Consider the following 18,810-nt stretch of genomic DNA (forward strand, 5'->3'; position numbering starts at 1 on the left):
GAGTAAATAAATTCGGCCTGTCATCCAACATTCTGAACAATTCCACACACAACTACAGAAGGAAGTTCTTCTTCCATATTAAGGTTTGACAGTCCCTGAAAACCATTTCTGCCACTGTTAAAAATTTGAATACATCCTTTGAAGCAGTTTAAAAACTATTTTTGATACACTTTATTGCAATGAAACCTGTTTTCCATCAGTTTCCTCCAATTTACAGAGGTACTGCTGCAGTAAATTACGTTGCACACTTCCTGTTAAACTATCAAGAAAACAATAGCCAACAGGAATTTTCCAACTCTTATTAATCCCAGTGACCCTAAAAACTAGTGCCACTTTTGCTATTTGGGTATCATCACTTTCCTCACATCCTTGCCCTAAGTCAACATAACCTCAGACCTTATTACCATCTCATATGAAGTCCTTTCTAAAAGCCACCTCATCGAATATAAGTGCAGCTAAAATAGGTCCTGAACTTCGTTGAACCTCATCTGCTAATTTTTTAAGCTTTCTTCTGTAAATCTAGGACTGCCATTTACTGTATTTGCCCTACTGCGGAGTGTTCGAGGATGGAGTAATTTGACAAACTTCCTCAAATAATTATAAGATTTGGAGGAGTAAAAATTGAGTGTAAGGGCAAACTGTCTTATTTCTTTAGGATATTCAGGAGTAGAACATCTGTTTTGCATTACAAAAGTTGCTTCCGAATATCAGTATTTTTGTCACATCCTATCAGTTCAGAAGCACGGCCTACAACCACTGTTTTTTATGTCACAATTTGTTTCTTCTTTCTTGAAACACTTTGGCTTGCATGTTTCGCTTGCTTCGTCAGCTTCTCGGTCCTTTTCTGTAGTGCCCAATAATTCTGTTTCAATCTTTTGGGCTAGGCAAACAATAAGAACGATCTGTATGATCATTCTGATTCACTCTTTCACCTACAAAAATGAAGTTTTATCATTAAGCTTTATTTTTCCTTTAAACATACATAGATTAATAGTAAAATTCACACATAACCCATATAGCAAATAAATAACAGCAAACTATTTTACCTGATTCATTTGATAAGGAAGATGACTCTTCACTGACAGGCGTTTCCTTGGTTGTCTCTATACTATAGTTGTTTTCTGCAGATGGTCAAGAAACGTAAATATTATCGGTAATGCGATTGCCGGAAGTCGCCTTTTCTCGTTTGTACTATACATGTATCTATCTTCAAAGTAAAACGAGCATATGTAGCTATTTTGAGTTGGCTACCTATCGACTTAACAGCTCTTTCTTTTTCAGAGGAAATCTAAAAGTAAAGAGACGTGTATACAGTAGCTTATTGACAATTTGTATGTAGCTTAAACACGAAAATGATGCACAAGACGCTAAGTACAACACGCATTTAGATACTCACCTGAAATATGATATTCCAGTTGTTGTATCACTTCTATTAGCGCAACTGTTCACTGCACACGATTCGCGATCGGTCAATAAGACTTTTAAAACAAATTACAACAGGAAAACAGTGATTTCCTAACGCCAGTACTATACACCAAATGTAAATACACTGAAATTTACACGTTTCAAAAAATGGCGGCCGGTGTTGCTTTTTGCTGCCGCTGAGAGCGCTGTTACCTCACAGATAACCATTCTATGTAGTTTATATACCTCCTTGCCTGTACCAGTATCTTTGGTGCTTGAGTGTATATTGTCCCAGGTACTGAAATCCGTCCACCTTTTGCCTTTTGCCTTTTGGTTTTTTTCCATTCTGAAATATTTAGGCGATCTGCCATCCTTACCGACACTTTGACTGCGTCACTATACTTGTTTCACAGGTCAGTTAACCCTAGGAAGGGAGGGAGTATTCTGTGACCGCCCCCGCTACGGTCAGGTTCCGCGACAGCGGCCTCGCAGCAGCCGGCCCGCCAGCGAGCGACGCGAATTAATTCCGGGCCGGCGGCCGGTGCGGGGCGGCGTCGTAATTGGCGACCGTAACGAGCAGAACAGGGCCGAACAGAGGCGAGGCGAGCCCGGCCGGGGCGGCGCGGGCCGCCCGGGGACCGGCGGGATTTAGCGGCGGCCGGCTACCGCGAATCGCCGCCCGCCACTGTGCGCTGCGCGTCGCCGCAGGATAAGCCACCGGGTAATTGGCAGGCGGCGGCAGTGGGCACGCGAGCCCAATTACTGCCGCGGATTCCGGCGAGCGGCCGCCGCTGACCGCGCGGCTAAAAACCCCCACCAGCTGTCCGGTCCGCGCCAGCCTTTTTCCGCCCGCGCTTTTTGACATTGTGAGCTCCCGCGGTCGTTAGCTGGGCGGCGCGGCGTTTCTTTCCGAGTAACGGTACGCGCTTGTCGATGTGGACACCCTGGCGGTGGGGTCCATTGGGTACAAATAGGGCGCTGGCGATTTGTTACGACCGACGCGCGCACACTCGATACGTGTACGCACTTCTTAAGTGGGAAACTTTTTCGTACAACCGCCGGCCGAGTCAGACGTGCCGCAGATGAAAAGCTGCAACTACCTTACTGCCTCTTCCACGGGGTTGTATCCATCAGTTTTCACCTGATAAAGTCCGCTTACTACTTTTTAACTCCGACAGTAATTGTGTTTTTCCAGTATTTGTTCATATCCTTTGCGTTTGTGTCGGACGAAAAATTCTAACGCTATTTTTAATAGGGCCAGGATCACGTTCACGAAGTGGTATTTTATTAACTGCACAAATGGTATAATTCCTAACTCGCATTCCACAAGTTTTTGTTGTAAATACACTACTGGCCATTAAAATTGCTACACCACGAACATGACGTGCTACAGACGCGAAATTTAACCGACAGGAAGAAGATACTGTGATATGCAAATGATTAGCATTTAAGAGCATTCACACAAGGTTGGCGCCGGTGGCGACACGTACGACGTGCTGGCATGAGGAAAGTTTCCTACCGATTACTCATACACAAACAGCAGTTGACTGGCGTTGCCTGGTGAAACGTTGTTGTGATGCCTCGTGTAAGGAGGAGAAATGCGTACCATCACGTTTCCGACTTTGATAAATGTCGGCCTGTATCGCGATTGCGGTTTATCGTATCGCGACATTGCTGCTCGCGTTGGTAGGGATCAAATTACATTTAGCAGAATATGTATTCGGTGGATTGAGGAGGGTAATAAGGAACGCCGTGTTGGATCCCAACGGCCTCGTATCACTAGCAATCGAGATGACAGGCATGTTATCCACATGGCTGTAACGGATCGTGCAGCCACGTCTCGATCACTAGGTCAACAGATGGGGACGTTTGCAAGACAACAACAATCTGCACGAACAGTTCGACGAAATTTGCAGCTATCAGTTCGGAGACCATGGCTGTGGTTACCCTTGACGCTGCATCACAGACCAGAGCGCCTGCGATGGTGTACTCACCGACGAACCTGGGTGCACGAATGGCAAAACGTCATTTTTACAGATGAATCCAGCATCATGACGGTCGCATCCGTGTTTATCGACATCGCAGTGAACGCACATTGGAAGCGTGTATTCGTCATCGCCATACTGGCGTATCACCCGCCGTGATGGTATGGGGAGCATTGGTTACACGTCTCGGCCACCTCTTGTTCGAATCCACGGCAATTTGAAAAATGGACGTTACATTTCAGATGTGTTACGACCCGTGGCTCTGCCATTCATTTGGTCGCTGCGAAACCCTACATTTCAGCAGGGTAATGCCCGACCGCAGGTTGCAGGTCCTGTACGGGCCTTCCTGGATACAGAAAATGTTGGACTGTTGCCCTGCTCAGCATATTCTCCAGATCTCTCACGAATTGAAAACGTCTGGTCAATAGTGGCCGAGCAACTGGCTCGTCACAATAAGCCAGTCAATACTCTTGATGAACTGTGGTATCATGTTGAAGCTGCATGGGCAGCTGTACCTGTACACGCCATCCAAGCTCTGTCTGACTCAATGCCCAGGCGTATCAAGGCCGTTATTACAGCCAGAGGTGGTTGTTCTGAGTACTGATTTCTCAGGATATATGCACCCAAATTGCGTCAAAATGTAATCACATGTCGGTTCTAGTATAATAAATTTTTCGAATGGATACTCGTATATGATCTGCATTTCTTCTTGGTGTACCAATTTTAATGGCCATTAGTGTAGAAGCATCTAATTGCTGACAGGTGTGGCGGTGTACTTGGGAGTTGCTGGACGGTGCCTGCTGTCATTTTCAGTTTTCTCTATTCTCTGTGGATGTTCGATGATCTGATGGTTTCAATAATGGAATTTTAGCCTTTCAATGATTTGAAATGCGTTTAGTGTGATTTACCACTTGTTCTAGTTGCAAACACGAAATGGAGAAATGAATCACTTTGGATGCTTCTGGGAAAAATATTTTCCATTACATTCAGTATTATCCAGAACTGGTACGTGTCTTTTTTCTTTTTCTCTTCTTTTATTATTTAACAAAAAATAATATTTTTCTGTTTCAAAGCTCTTATCAATATAACGTACAACATCCTAAGCGTTACAATAGTATATAAATTCCACAAGAGAGCAAATATTTCTAACCTAAAAAAGAAATTACACGAATTAACTTTTTCTGCACTTAAGTAAGCCCATGGCCTACAACAATTAACTAAAATTAGGAGCCCCTTACCCCGCAAAAAATAAAGTAAAATAAAATGAAGCGTAAATCTGTTTCAAAAGTCAATGAAACACATATTCTTCATAGTTTTATCAGAAATACTTCTAATTGTAATTTTTAATAGATGAGTACTGGTAGTGAGGTGCAAGATAAAGTACACGAATCCAATAAAAATGGTGGCGCACCACGTGCACCAAAACTATCTTAAAAGATAAAATAAATGACAGCAGAAAATCACAAAGAAATAAAAAAAGATATTGTGGGCAATCTTACAAAACAACAAGGGGAAAAGCCGTTGCATAATAATTATTCAGTAAAATAAATCGCATCTGCAGAAAGAAATGTTCTTACAAAATTTCAGATCTTACTTGGAGACATGTACTTGAACATTTTTTGGATTATAGGGTCCATAGTCATGACGATTGTCGCAAAAGAAGTCAGTTGTTTTTAATACATAACAATATCTAGTGGCCAACATTGCACCGGGCTGTGCCAGAAAAATTTCTTATAGGAGCAGATATATATGCGTTATCCGGCAACATCATTGAGGTAAGAATTTTCAGTTTATTCAAAATGATTTTTGAGGGCCATGACGCAGCACTGCTGACGTCCAGATTTACCAGGTTAGATTCACAGTCAGTTAATTGTTGAAAGGTTAAATTACGAGATTTCTGTTGAAAGGTTGTATACGAGTCACATTTTTATTGACAAGTTAGTCACCCTTTTTATTGAGAGGTTACGGAATTTATGTGTTCAGAGGTTACACTTCGCATACGGAATTTAACTGTTAGGAGGTTACACACTGTTCTATAATTTGTACAAATAACATGTTGAAAATGAAGGAAACGACCTGTCGCAGAACACATTTGTCGAAGAAATTTTAACAGTGAGTTCAGCTTGCATTTACAAGCTTATCACAGAGATACTTGTGTACAATTGATACTTCCGCTAGTAACCTCAATCATTCAGCAGGTAAACAAGAAAAGGTAAGCTTCCTGGCAATTTAAAACTGTGTGGCCGGCATGAGTGGCCGTGCGGTTCTAGGCGCTACAGTCTGGAGCCGAGCGACCGCTACTGTCGCTGGTTTGAATCCTGCCTCGGGCATGGATGTGTGTGATGTCCTTAGGTTAGTTAGGTTTAATTAGTTCTAAGTTGTAGGCAACCGATGACCTCAGAAGTTAAGTTGCAAAGTGCTCAGAGCCATTAAAACTGTGTGCTGGACCGAGACTCGGTCCGCTACACAGTTTTAATCTTCCAGAAAGTTCCATATCAGCACACACTCCGCTGCAGAGTGAAAACCTCATTCAAGAAAAGGTTGTTGTTGTTTGTTGTTGTCTTCAGTCCTGAGACTGGTTTGATGCAGCTCTCCATGCTACTCTATCCTGTGCAAGCTGCTTCATCTCCCAGTACCTACTGCAACCTACATCCTTCTGAATCTGCTTAGTGTACTCATCTCTCGGTCTCCCTCTACGATTTTTACCCTCCACGCTGCCCTCCAATGCTAAATTTGTGATCCCTTGATGCCTCAAAACATGTCCTACCAACCGATCCCTTCTTCTAGTCAAGTTGTGCCACAAACTTCTCTTCTCCCCAATCCTATTCAATACCTCCTCATTAGTTACGTGATCTATCCACCTTATCTTCAGTATTCTTCTGTAGCACCACATTTCGAAAGCTTCTATTCTCTTCTTGTCCAAACTAGTTATCGTCCATGTTTCACTTCCATACATGGCTACACACCAAACAAATACTTTCAGAAACGACTTTCTGATACGTAAATCTATATTCGATGTTAACAAATTTCTCTTCTTCAGAAACGCTTTCCTTGCCATTGCCAGTCTACATTTTATATCCTCTCTACTTCGACCATCGTCAGTTATTTTACTTCCTAAATAACAAAACTCCTTTACTACTTTAAGTGTCTCATTTCCTAATCTAATTCCCTCAGCATCACCCGATTTAATTTGACTACATTCCATTATCCTCGTTTTGCTTTTGTTAATGTTCATCTTATATCCTCCTTTCAAGACACTGTCCATTCCGTTCAACTGCTCTTCCAAGTCCTTTGCCGTCTCTGACAGAATTACAATGTCATCGGCGAACCTCAAAGTTTTTACTTCGTCTCCATGAATTGTAACACCTACTCCAAATTTTTCTTTTGTTTCCTTTACTGCTTGCTCAATATACAGATTGAATAACATCGGGGAGAGGCTACAACCCTGTCTCACTCCTTTCCCAACCACTGCTTCCCTTTCATGCCCCTCGACTCTTATTACTGCCATCTGGTTTCTGTACAAATTATAAATAGCCTTTCGCTCCCTGTATTTTACCCCTGCCACCTTTAGAATTTGAAAAAGAGTATTCCAGTCAACATTGTCAAAAGCTTTCTCTAAGTCTACAAATGCTAGAAACGTAGGTTTGCCTTTTCTTAATCTTTCTTCTAAGATAAGTCGTAAGGTCAGTATTGCCTCACGTGTTCCAACATTTCGACGGAATCCAAACTGATCCTCCCCGAGGTCTGCATCTACCAGTTTTTCCATTCGTCTGTAAAGAATTCGCGTTAGTATTTTGCAGCCGTGGCTTATTAAACTGATAGTTCGGTAATTTTCACATCTGTCAGCACCTGCTTTCTTCGGGATTGGAATTATTATATTCTTCTTGAAGTCTGAGGGTATTTCGCCTGTCTCATACATCTTGCTCACCAGCTGGTAGAGTTTTGTCATGACTGGCTCTCCCAAGGCCGTCAGTAGTTCTAATGGAATGTTGTCTACTCCGGGGGCCTTGTTTCGACTCAGGTCTTTCAGTGCTCTGTCAAACTCTTCACGCAGTATCGTATCTCCCATTTCGTCTTCATCTACATCCTCTTCTATTTCCATAATATTGTCCTCAAGTACATCGCCCTTGTATAAGCCTTCTATATACTTCTTCCACCTTTCTGCCTTCCCTTCTTTGCTTAGAACTGGGCTGCCATATGAGCTCTTGATATTCATACACGTGGTTCTCTTCTCTCCAAAGGTCTCTTTAATTTTCCTGTAGGCAGTATCTATCTTACCCCTAGTGAGATAAGCTTCTACATCCTTACATTTGTCCTCTAGCCGTGCCTGCTTAGCCATTTTGCACTTCCTGTCGATCTCATTTTTGAGACGTTTGTATTCCTTTTTGCCTGCTTCATTTACTGCATTTTTATATTTTCTCCTTTCATCAATTAAATTCAATATTTCTTCTGTTACCCAAGGATTTCTAGCAGCCCTCGTCTTTGTACCTACTTTATCCTCTGCTGCCTTCACTACTACATCCCTCAGAGCTACCCATTCTTCTTCTACTGTATTTCTTTCCCCTATTCCTGTCAATTGTTCCCTTATGCTCTCTCTGAAACTCTGTACAACCTCTGGTTCTTTCAGTTTATCCAGGTCCCATCTCCTTAATTTCTCACATTTTTGCAGTTTCTTCAGTTTTAATCTACAGGTCATAACCAATAGATTGTGGTCAGAGTCCACATCTGCCCCTGGAAATGTCTTACAACTTAAAACCTGGTTCCTAAATCTCTGTCTTACCATTATATAATCTATCTGATACCTTTTAGTATCTCCAGGGTTCATCCACGTATACAACCTTCTTTCATGATTCTTAAACCAAGTGTTAGCTATGATTAAGTTGTGCTCTGTGCAAAATTCTACTAGGCGGCTTCCTCTTTCATTTCTTAGCCCCAATCCATATTCACCTACTATGTTTCCTTCTCTCCCTTTTCCTACACTCGAATTCCAGTCACCCATTACTATTAAATTTTCGTCTCCCTTCACTATCTGAATAATTTCTTTTATTTCATCGTACATTTCTTCAATTTCTTCATCATCTGCAGAGCTTGTTGGCATATAAACTTGTACTACTGTAGTAGGTGTGGGCTTCGTATCTATCTTGGCCACAATAATGCGTTCACTATGCTGTTTGTAGTAGCTTACCCGCATTCCTATTTTCCTATTCATTATTAAACCTACTCCTGCATTACCCCTATTTGATTTTGTGTTTATAACCCTGTAGTCACCTGACCAGAAGTCTTGTTCCTCCTGCCACCGAACCTCACTAATTCCCACTATATCTAACTTTAACCTATCCATTTCCCTTTTTAAATTTTCTAACCTACCTGCCCGATTAAGGGATCTGACATTCCACGCTCCGATCCGTAGAATGCCAGTTTTCTTTCTCCTGATAACGACATCCTCCTGAGTAGTCCCCGCCCGGAGATCCGAATGGGGGACTATTTTACCTCCGGAATATTTTACCCAAGAGGATGCCATCATCATTTAATCATACAGTAAAGCTGCATGTCCTCGGGAAAAATTACGGCTGTAGTTTCCCCTTGCTTTCAGCCGTTCGCAGTACCAGCACATCAAGGCCGTTTTGGTTAATGTTGCAAGGCCAGATCAGTCAATCATCCAGACTGTTGCCCCTGCAACTACTGAAAAGGCTGCTGCCCCTCTTCAGGAACCACACGTTTGTCTGGCCTCTCAACAGATACCCCTCCGTTGTGGTTGCACCTACGGTACGGCCATCTGTATCGCTGAGGCACGCAAGCCTCCCCACCAACGGCAAGGTCCATGGTTCATGGGGGGAGGCAAGAAAAGGTAAAGCTTCAAAAAGACATTAAATAGCATCTACACAAACCTTAATGATGATGAGTAGGAAATAAGATGTGAAATTACGCAAATACAGTGCTGTTGACTGCCAAGTATATTTTTGAAGCAAGTAAACCTTCTTACCTGTTTATATCACAAGTAGTGTAACTGCATGTGCGCCCTCGTATCAGGTCTATATTTGGATGAAATGTAGTAAAATTATTAATATGAATTACAAACAACTGTTCTGATAGGAACAGTGTGTAATGTGTAAAAAGGCTTTTTATTGGTGAGAGGATGGTGTACTGGAAAACATTACATCAGTACTTACTTCATTTGTAAATTAACAAAAAATGGTTGAAATGGCTTTGAACACTATGGGACTTAACATCTATGGTCATTAGTCCCCTAGAACTTAGAACTACTTAAACCTAACTAACCTAAGGACATCACACAACACCCACCCATCACGAGGCAGAGGAAATCCCTGACCCTACCGGGAATCGAACCTGGAAACCCGGGCGTGGGAAGCGAGAACGCTACCGCTCGACCACTAGATGCGGGCTGTAAATTAACAATTATTAGTATTATGAGTAGAATGTTTTTAGTTTAGTTAGTTACTTCTAGGTATATCTGGCAAGGCAAACCACTAATGCTTATTTTTCCCGGGGCAGGACGTGAGGTGCTGAAGTGCGGACGCATGAATACAAAACAGACTATACAGACATGTGTAGTCCACTTAATGCTGCAGTTACAACAATGCAGCAAATATAAGGTAGCAAATAATGTGACATGTTTGTGGAAATAGTATGGGATACAGAGAAAAAACAACAAACAGACTGAGTGTACACATTAAGGCACCAAGCATAAAAGTATCTGCACTTGTACCGTTACAACCTGTGTATGTAAAATATTGATTCAGAGAGTGTGGTGGAAATTGGTATTACAATCCTATTAAGCCATTAAATAACTTAAAAGATAAGTAATGTGAGTTACAGCCTCATAGGTTCCACTTTATCTTGCTGGTTAATTGTGCTCGAAGATCGGAGGAATACAACATCAACACAGGGACAGTGTCATATTCCTCTTTAAATTTAATCTCTGCTGTCGAAATTCCGATCCCTCTGTTTGTATCTTCTTCATGATCTTTTGATGTACTCAAGTAGCTGTATAGAAAATTATATTGTTACAAATTGTACCCTTTGTGAAATATCATTGTATGAAAAAGGCATAAAAATGTATTATAGTGGACAATGTCACTTAACAAAAATTCTTACACTGTAAAATAAAGAAGACGTTCACGTGGAAATTGTGTGACAGTCCCCCTACCTGCTCACCATAAAGAAATGGCAAGCGAAATATGCAAAATGTTCGTACAGGGGACACATGACACAGTTAACATGACAAGTGACACAGTTAACAGACTTGGAAGAGGTGGAAATACGCTCAACAGTTGGTGCACCAGCTAGTCCTGCTGTAAGAACCTTTGAATGTTTGATACCTCTGCATCTCTCAGAGCCTTAAAAATGGCGCATGACCACTGATGTGGGTGTTGGAAGCCACTTAGGAAGTGCCCGTACCTCGCTACTGACATATTGCGAAAACCTTCTGCTGACCTTCAGAGATTGCTGAGCTCTCTGGACGCATTCCCTTCTGACGAGAAACTGAATATTTGCCAAGCCCAGCAAAAATATACCACGTTCACACAATTAATTATCGTATAATCGCGACAGAGCTAAAACAAAACTGCAGAGTGATATGTTACAGTAATGTCACAATCTATTTGACAACATCAACTGAAAATTTTTTCTTCTTCTTCTAGGTTTACTGAGGTAGTGAAGCTTTGGGAAGAACTTGCATCTGTGTTTTCCTGGTAACTCCTGATTCTATTTACTGAAGACTGTAACAGCTGGTGATTCCTGCAATCTCTCAAGTACTGATTTTAATAACATTTTTGCTTCCTCATTTACTTCTTTCATCAACTATTTAATGACATTGTAAGATGGCAAGAGCTATGCCCCTTACATGAAGTCATTATAGATCATCAAACTCACGTTGAGTGAACAGTAGGGCTGAACAAAAATGACTGACAAGACACAATGCATCTTGTAGAGGGTATAGTATGGATGTATTGGAATAATTAATGTTGGATGATGGTTTTAAAGTAATTCACACGACATTAAAACTTTGTGGAAACGTGATGATTTACTGGAGGATAGTTTACCTCAAGGAAGTATTCAGAGTCGACTGCCGACGGGCTGGGGAGCAGCGAAGGGAAGCGCCAATAGGCAGCTTAGGACAGCTCAAACTCTGAGAAAGTGGTAACGGGACACGGCCTCAATCTGCCTTAAGATGAGTGACAGTGAGAAGGTGTCATTGACCCCATGCTGGTGTACTGGGAAGCAGACAGAGAACTTGTACACCTAGTGATAAATGTCTGTCGTCCCGTTTTCAGTGAAACTTGTGAGAAAGCCGCGCAAAGCTACGATGAAGCGGTAAACAGAGGCCAAAACATGCGTGTTCGTGACTATAGCAACTTCACGCTGAATTCACGGTCCGCAGAGTCAGGTGAAGAGCGACAGAATGAAATACGCTGGCCTCTGATGGGAACATAGGATCGAGGAATTTGAAGTACTCTCCTGGGAGTCAGAATTCCGGAAAAAAATGGTGTTTTGTGCAGACGCTAACCTTGATGGGTGGCCTGAGAGGAGCTCAATAGCAGAAGTTGAGAGGAAGGGAAATTTTGTGGTAATTTGTTCACTTCCCAGAGGAGGCACTGGTCGGCGCTGGGAAGCGACGCATAATTAACGCAACTGGCACTGCAATTGGCGTAAGTGATTTTTCTGGAGGGGAAACTGAGGCGAAGAGCGGACTGGCAGAAGTCTCAGTAGATGTCTTCCATTCCCAGCTTGCCTAGATTGCAGACGTGGCGTCCTTTACTCAGCTTGCATGAGAGAGAGTGAGCATCTCTGCAGTTTAGGACTTAGCAAACGGAACGAGTGAGCTTGGAGATAGAAAGTTTTCGTTCAGCTATGTGCTGAGCAAGATAGCTAGGAGTGAATGGACGAGCGCAGCCTTGCAGCACCACGAGGCCGGCCGACGTCCGCACAACAACGCCGCCCCGCCACGCTGAATTCGATGATATTGCGCCCATTCCGGCTTGAGTTGGGCCACTGATAAATTTGTTGGATCACGTCGGCAAAGTTTCCACGAGGGTTTCATGGGACGTGTATTGTAGAATTCTTCTCACACTTCGCATTACGCCTGGGTCAGTCAATAGGAATTACTTTTGAGTTATCATGCTTTACTCCACACAAACGCAATTTATTACCACTGCCTGTTAGGAGAGTCATGTAATGTGATGACTGAAGGTCATGTGTTAAAATGAATTTGTGCTAATCGACTGCATCTGTCTTCAATCAAGTAGTTGAAATCCCATGTCACTTTCTTAATTAATTTTATGTTCTACATTTGCATCTGGTGTTCAATAGCTGAATATAACATTAATATGCACCCCTTTTTTAATTAAAAGGGATCAATTCTGAATCAATTAATGTCAACACTGCCACCGCAGTTCAGTCAGGAGACACAGGGCCTTGTTACTTTCTTTCCGTTATCCGACATTGTGGCAGTTTTGCACTCTCTGTTGATCTGTTAGTCAATTACCTGGGGTGAACACACGCCAAACCAAATAAGTGACGGGTGGGGTGTTACAACATTACATATAAATCCACATGCCACATTACGAACATTTTCCCTACGTATACAGAGTGTCAAGACTGGCATGTCATGTTATGTTGTAAAGATGTTTTTACTCTTTATAAGAATGTACGATTAAACAGATTTTTTCCCGAAATTGTTCTTTATACTAGAAAATCACGTTTCAGTGGAAGAGCACATGTGCCCACTTCAGCCGCTCTCGGCGCATTGGCCATTTGCGACTCTGGTCGATATCCCTTTTTCTGTAAATCGATCGTAACATTCAAGGTCGGAGGAAATACCGATGTAGGTGCTGTACTTGCCCACCACAGGTCTCAGGTATCTGCTTTCAATAAAAAAGCGGTTATGGCGACACTTTATCTTAAGAGTTCAATAAAAGACAATCCGCAGCACTATCACCGTTCTGAAAGTTGATATAAATGAAAGCGCACTGAGATGAAAGAGACGCTGTACGCTTCTGAACATAAGCCATGACTGAGGAGGGAAGTTGTCGAAGGTACTGCTCATGTGTACGAACATCTGAGTGGTGTCAATTTGATGGAGAGGTGCCTAGGAGCCTGCAGGCAGGACAATGAAGCACTGAGTTAATTAATTATTTTTTTGTTTTGTTCCGAAACACGGGTATTCAAGTGTAAAAGTCGTTTAAATTACTAACAATCGAGGGTGTGCTGTTTTTGACGACGGATTTAAGGGTATCCTGCATAAAGTCTTGGGAGTCGTTATGGGCACCACGGCTTGCGCCACGAAAAGGGACGAGAAACGCATCAGGGCTTGGGACCGCCTATAGTTCCAGATCAATATCGAGACCAGAGTTGCGGCTAGAGAGACTCACGCTTTAGAACATGAGATCTTCAAAGAAGAGAAAGAGAAAGAAGAGAAAAGACTAAGAACTGCATTTTAATGGCATCTCTAAAATTTTTTAAAGTTATATGCACAAAAATGGGACTCAAAACTTTAAATACACTTTTCTCAGGATAACGTTTTTTTAACTCTAACGAACCAAAAAATAAGACTACTCGGTAAAATTGGATGCAGTTTTGGATTTAATAAACTAAGAAATGTAAATGTCGTGTGGCTAAAAGCTCCCGTCGGGTAGACCGTTCGCCGGGTGCAAGTCTTTCGATTTGACGCCACTTCTGCGACTTGCGTGTCGATGAGGATGAAATGATGATGATTAGGACAAGACAACACCCAGTCCCTGAGAGGAGAAAATCTCCGACGCAGATGGGAATCGAACCCGAGCTCTTAGGATTGACATTCTTTCGCGCTGACCACTCAGCTACCAGGGGCGGACATTTAATAAACTAGACGCTTGTAATTTTGGTGTCAACCTCAAAAAACAATAAATTTTTTCGCAGTGTTTGTTATTTATTTACGATTAAAGACAACAAAACAGGTCAATTTACAGGACGTACGTTTTCAAATGGCCGCCGTTTTTAAATGAATTTCGGCAAACTTAATTTTAGAGATTCACTCTGTAGAGAATGTAATTCTGATAATGTACCTCTGTTTAATTTTTGATTGCAAACTTATACTTAACCCTCCATCGTGCGAAACATTTAGTTGCATAGTCCTCTTTGTGCTGCATAGGCTCTTCAATTTACTGGCCAAGAATAAATGACATGGTATTTGAGATGTTAATAAACATTCGTACGGAAAATGATTTTTTTCAGAAAAGGATGTTGGACATGAGCATAAAATAAATCTCCGAGACCGAACAGTCCCTTGACTGAGGCGTCTGGTGTTTCGGAACAACGGGATGGTATCGCCCAGCGCTCAGAACGGGAATGCGTTTCTGCGTATGGGCCACATAATTTTGCCCGAGCCCCACAGTTCCAATTATCCCCGGCCAGTGCGGCGACAGCTCGAAAGGTCTCGCCGGTCGTAACGGACCCAGGTGTCCTCAGGCTCCCCCCCAGCTGACGGCGTGCACTTCGTTTCAGCGCTATACGGCGGACAATTTACCTACTCGCAGCCGCTAACGCGGATTCCTTCCTGAGACTTATTGGCTGCAGCGGCGGTAATCACCGGAGTCGATCTGGCGTCGCATTTATTACGTTCGGCAGCCATCTGCCGGGAGGCCCGGCGCCGGAAATGCAGCGCGGACCCGCGCTAAGTGTGACTTCCAGAGAAGAATTTGCGCCTTCTGGGAAGGCGGGGGCCACCAGATTACAATCGCGCGCCGCCCGTGTCGGCGCTGACGGAAGAGGGAGACCCGCGTACGGTATTGGCGAAAACTTTTTCGGAACCGGCCGCTCCATTTTTCCGAGAAGAAGCGACTGCAGCCAGTCGGTTAGTCTTTTAATTAAGGGTCGTTGCCGCGGCGAGGCTCGTGTATCTGCACGGGTGGCGGCGATTCCCCACATTCCGGCACCGGAGGGTCTCGGCCATTCTTTCTCCGTTCCGCGATCCCGGTCGGTAGTCGGTGTCTGGCGTCGACCCGAAAACGATCAGCGCCCGTTGCTGCAAATCGGCCCTGTATTTGGGCATTCGGAGCCTCAGTAAGTGCTACACCACATTATTCCTCAAACAATTTCGATTAAAAAAAAAAAAGCAGATTTTGTTGTGGGACGTCGAGGAATATTCCCGCACAGCTTCTGCGAGTATATTTTAATGAAGTTCCGACTAGTGGCGACCCTATAATTACTATTAAAAATGGCGTCTGTAACGGAGATCCGTTCTAAGTAGATAGCTGTTACTGAATACCTTTTGGCGGAAAACGAAGCATCGCAGATATTCATAGACGCTCGCAGAAAATCTACGGAGACCTGGCAGTGGACAAAAATACGGCGAGCTGCTGGGCGAGGCGTTTGACACCATCGCAGCAAGGTCGCGGAAACCTGTCCGATCTTCTGCGTACTGGTCAGCTGCACTCAGCTGTGACTCTTGCAGTGTTGGAACGTGAGGACACTCTCATTCGAGGTGCTTGACGGATCACAAACATACTCCTTCCTGGCAGATTAAAACTGTGTGCCCAAACGAGACTCAAACTCGGGACCTTTGCCTTTCGCGGGCAAGTGCTCTACCAACTGAGCTACCGAAGCACGACTCACGCCCTGTCCTCGCAGCTTTAATTCTGCCAGTATCTCGTTTCCTACCTTCCAAACTTTACAGAAGCTCTCCAGCGAACCTTGCAGAACTACCACTCCTGAAAGAAAGGATACTGCGGAGCCACAGCCTGGGGGATGTTTCCATTCTGGAAACTCCTCACTGTCAGATGGACGTCTCTGTTGATAGAGCCGACACACAAGTTGGGGTACTCAAAGGCCGTTTCTGTTTGTCTCCGCCTAAGAGAAAACCATAAAGAGCAACTAAGGTCATTCTGTGTAGAACTGCTTCCGCGTCACGAGGCTGACGTGACAATTACTTGGCGAACATCCTCACAGACGATGAAACATGGGTTCACGACTTACAACCGGAAAAAACGGCACTACATGGAGTGGCGCCAAACCACCTATCTCCAGAAGAAAACGTTCAAACACGCACCCTCGGTCGGTAAAGTCATGGCGGCGGTCTTTTGCGTCTCTGATGGGATTATTCTGTCTGATGTCGTCGCCTCCCAGCCCCCCCCCCCCCCCCCCCCTCATGCTGCAACAGCTTTGAAGTGTATTGTGCTACCTTCAGAAAACTGAAGAAATGACTCAGCGTGTTCGTCGCCATAAAAATGGAAACGAACTTCTGCTTCTCCATAACAAGGCCTCAGGCAAGTCTACACACACGAGAGGAGCGCACAAAACTTCATTCGACAATTCTTTTTCATCACTCCTGCAGTCTGCATCTAGTACCTTCGACTCAATCAATGGTGCACTCCACGGGGAGCAGAACGTGGATAATATCGAGCTTATAAATGCAGCAAGATGTTGGCTCCGATGTCGACCAGTACAGTGGTGACATGAAGCCGTACATGCCCTACCAGTAAGGTGGAGGAAGGCAGTCGGATTGAACATAATAACTTTCAAACCAGGGATTTGTTGCCTAAAGAGTGGAGGATAATGCGGTGTACTAGAACGCTAAATATAATAGCCTGCTTTCAGAAAAAAATGTGTAGCGTTACTTCTTGAATGCCAGGGAAGCGTCAAATGCTGCCTACAGTCGGCACAGGCTCACCTCTTTTCTCCGTGGATGCTATCAGCTGCTATGTCTGCTCTTTGCTAAGTCATAACATGATTTAAATTTTGGCAGCTTGCTTTTCCGTTCGGCAGACTTGAATGGCTTTGCAACTTGGACATCGAAAACGTAAGAAATGAAATTTCGGAACCAGATAAAAATGCTAGAGAACCAATAATGCTACAGTGTTACATAGTGTACTACTTCTTCCTACAAGAAACAAGACAGAAGAGATTTTCGTAGTTTCCTCGGAGCTTACGTGGCGTGGTGAGATATCGCACTTGGCACACGCCACACGGGACGAGAAACGTAAAGAGTTTTGTGACTCACTACCTACACCACTGGCCACTAAAATTGCTACACCAACAAGAAATGCAGATGATAAACGGGTATTTATTGAACAAATGTATTATACTAGAACTGACATGTCATAACATTTTCACGCAGTTTGGGTGTATAGATCTTGAGAAATTAGTACCCTGAACAACCACCTGTGGCCGTAATAAAGGCCTTGATACGCCTGGGCATTGAGTCGAACAGAGCTGGGGTGGCGTGTACAGGTACAACTGCCCACGCAGCTTCAACACGATATCCAGTTCATCAACAGTAGTGAATGGGTGCATGATTTCCATGCGGCACAGCGCAGGAGTCCAGTTCCAATTACGGCCACCCGGTGTGGTGATCAGTCATCGTGATTCATAGTCTCACACACCTGTTCAGTTGCACTGCACTTTAGGATGTTCAGATGTGTGTGAATTTCTAAGGGACCCAACAGCTCAGGTCATCGGTCCCTAGACTTACACACTTCTGAAACTAACTTATGCTAAGAACAACCCACGCTGCCATGCCCGAGGGTGGACTCGCATCTCAAGCGGGGGGCAGGGGTTTGGGCGTGGGGGCGGGTGGGCGGGGTGGGCGGTGGGGGGGGGGGGGGGGGGAATTCGCAGTCCGCGACATGGCGCCTCAAACCGCGCGACCACTCCGCGTGGCGCACTCCACTTGTTGACGTGTCAACATGAGTTTGGACATAAGGAGCACGGCATTATTGGTGAAACTTTGTCGTCAAAACAACAGTAATGCTGCACGTGCGCTTCGACAATATCGCCGGCTGAAAGGATTACGGCAGGGTCTTCTTTCTCCACCTGCTGTGCGGGGCATGATGAAGAAATTTGAATCAACTGGAGAACTTGGCATTGCTCCGAGAATAGGTCGACGACCGGTTGCACCTCAAGTGGTTTATTAAATCGCTGTTGCTATGGCAGACAATGCTGCCCGCAATTCCCGATCGCCATGCAGTGCGCGTGCTATGTCACGACAGTTGAACATCCAGTGGTCCACTGTACGGAAAGTACTTTTAGCCATTCTCAAATGGTATCCGTACAAGATCCATATCGTACGGTAGCTTGCACACCCGGATGCAGAACGACGTGTTGACTTCCTCTCCGCTTTCTAGCAAGGATTGAAGTTGACTAGGGTTGCCCCTGGACCATCCTATGAACAGGCGAAGGGGATCTTCACCTCCAGTCACTGTGCAGGACGTTCCTCTGTGTGGTGAACGTGTCACTGTACGGTGTGGGTTCACGGGTTCATTCATCTTTGGCCTATTCGTTTTTCTGAATAGGTTGGCGCTCAAGGACCAAAGACGTGCAATGTGACTGGACAGCGTTACTGCAATACGCTTCGACAGCATCATACCCTCCATAAAGGACAGATACGCATTGAACTAAACAGTTTTCATGCAAGATGGGGCCCCAC

Source organism: Schistocerca gregaria, chromosome 5 (genome assembly GCF_023897955.1).
Source record: "Schistocerca gregaria isolate iqSchGreg1 chromosome 5, iqSchGreg1.2, whole genome shotgun sequence".
Classification (NCBI taxonomy): domain Eukaryota; kingdom Metazoa; phylum Arthropoda; class Insecta; order Orthoptera; family Acrididae; genus Schistocerca; species Schistocerca gregaria.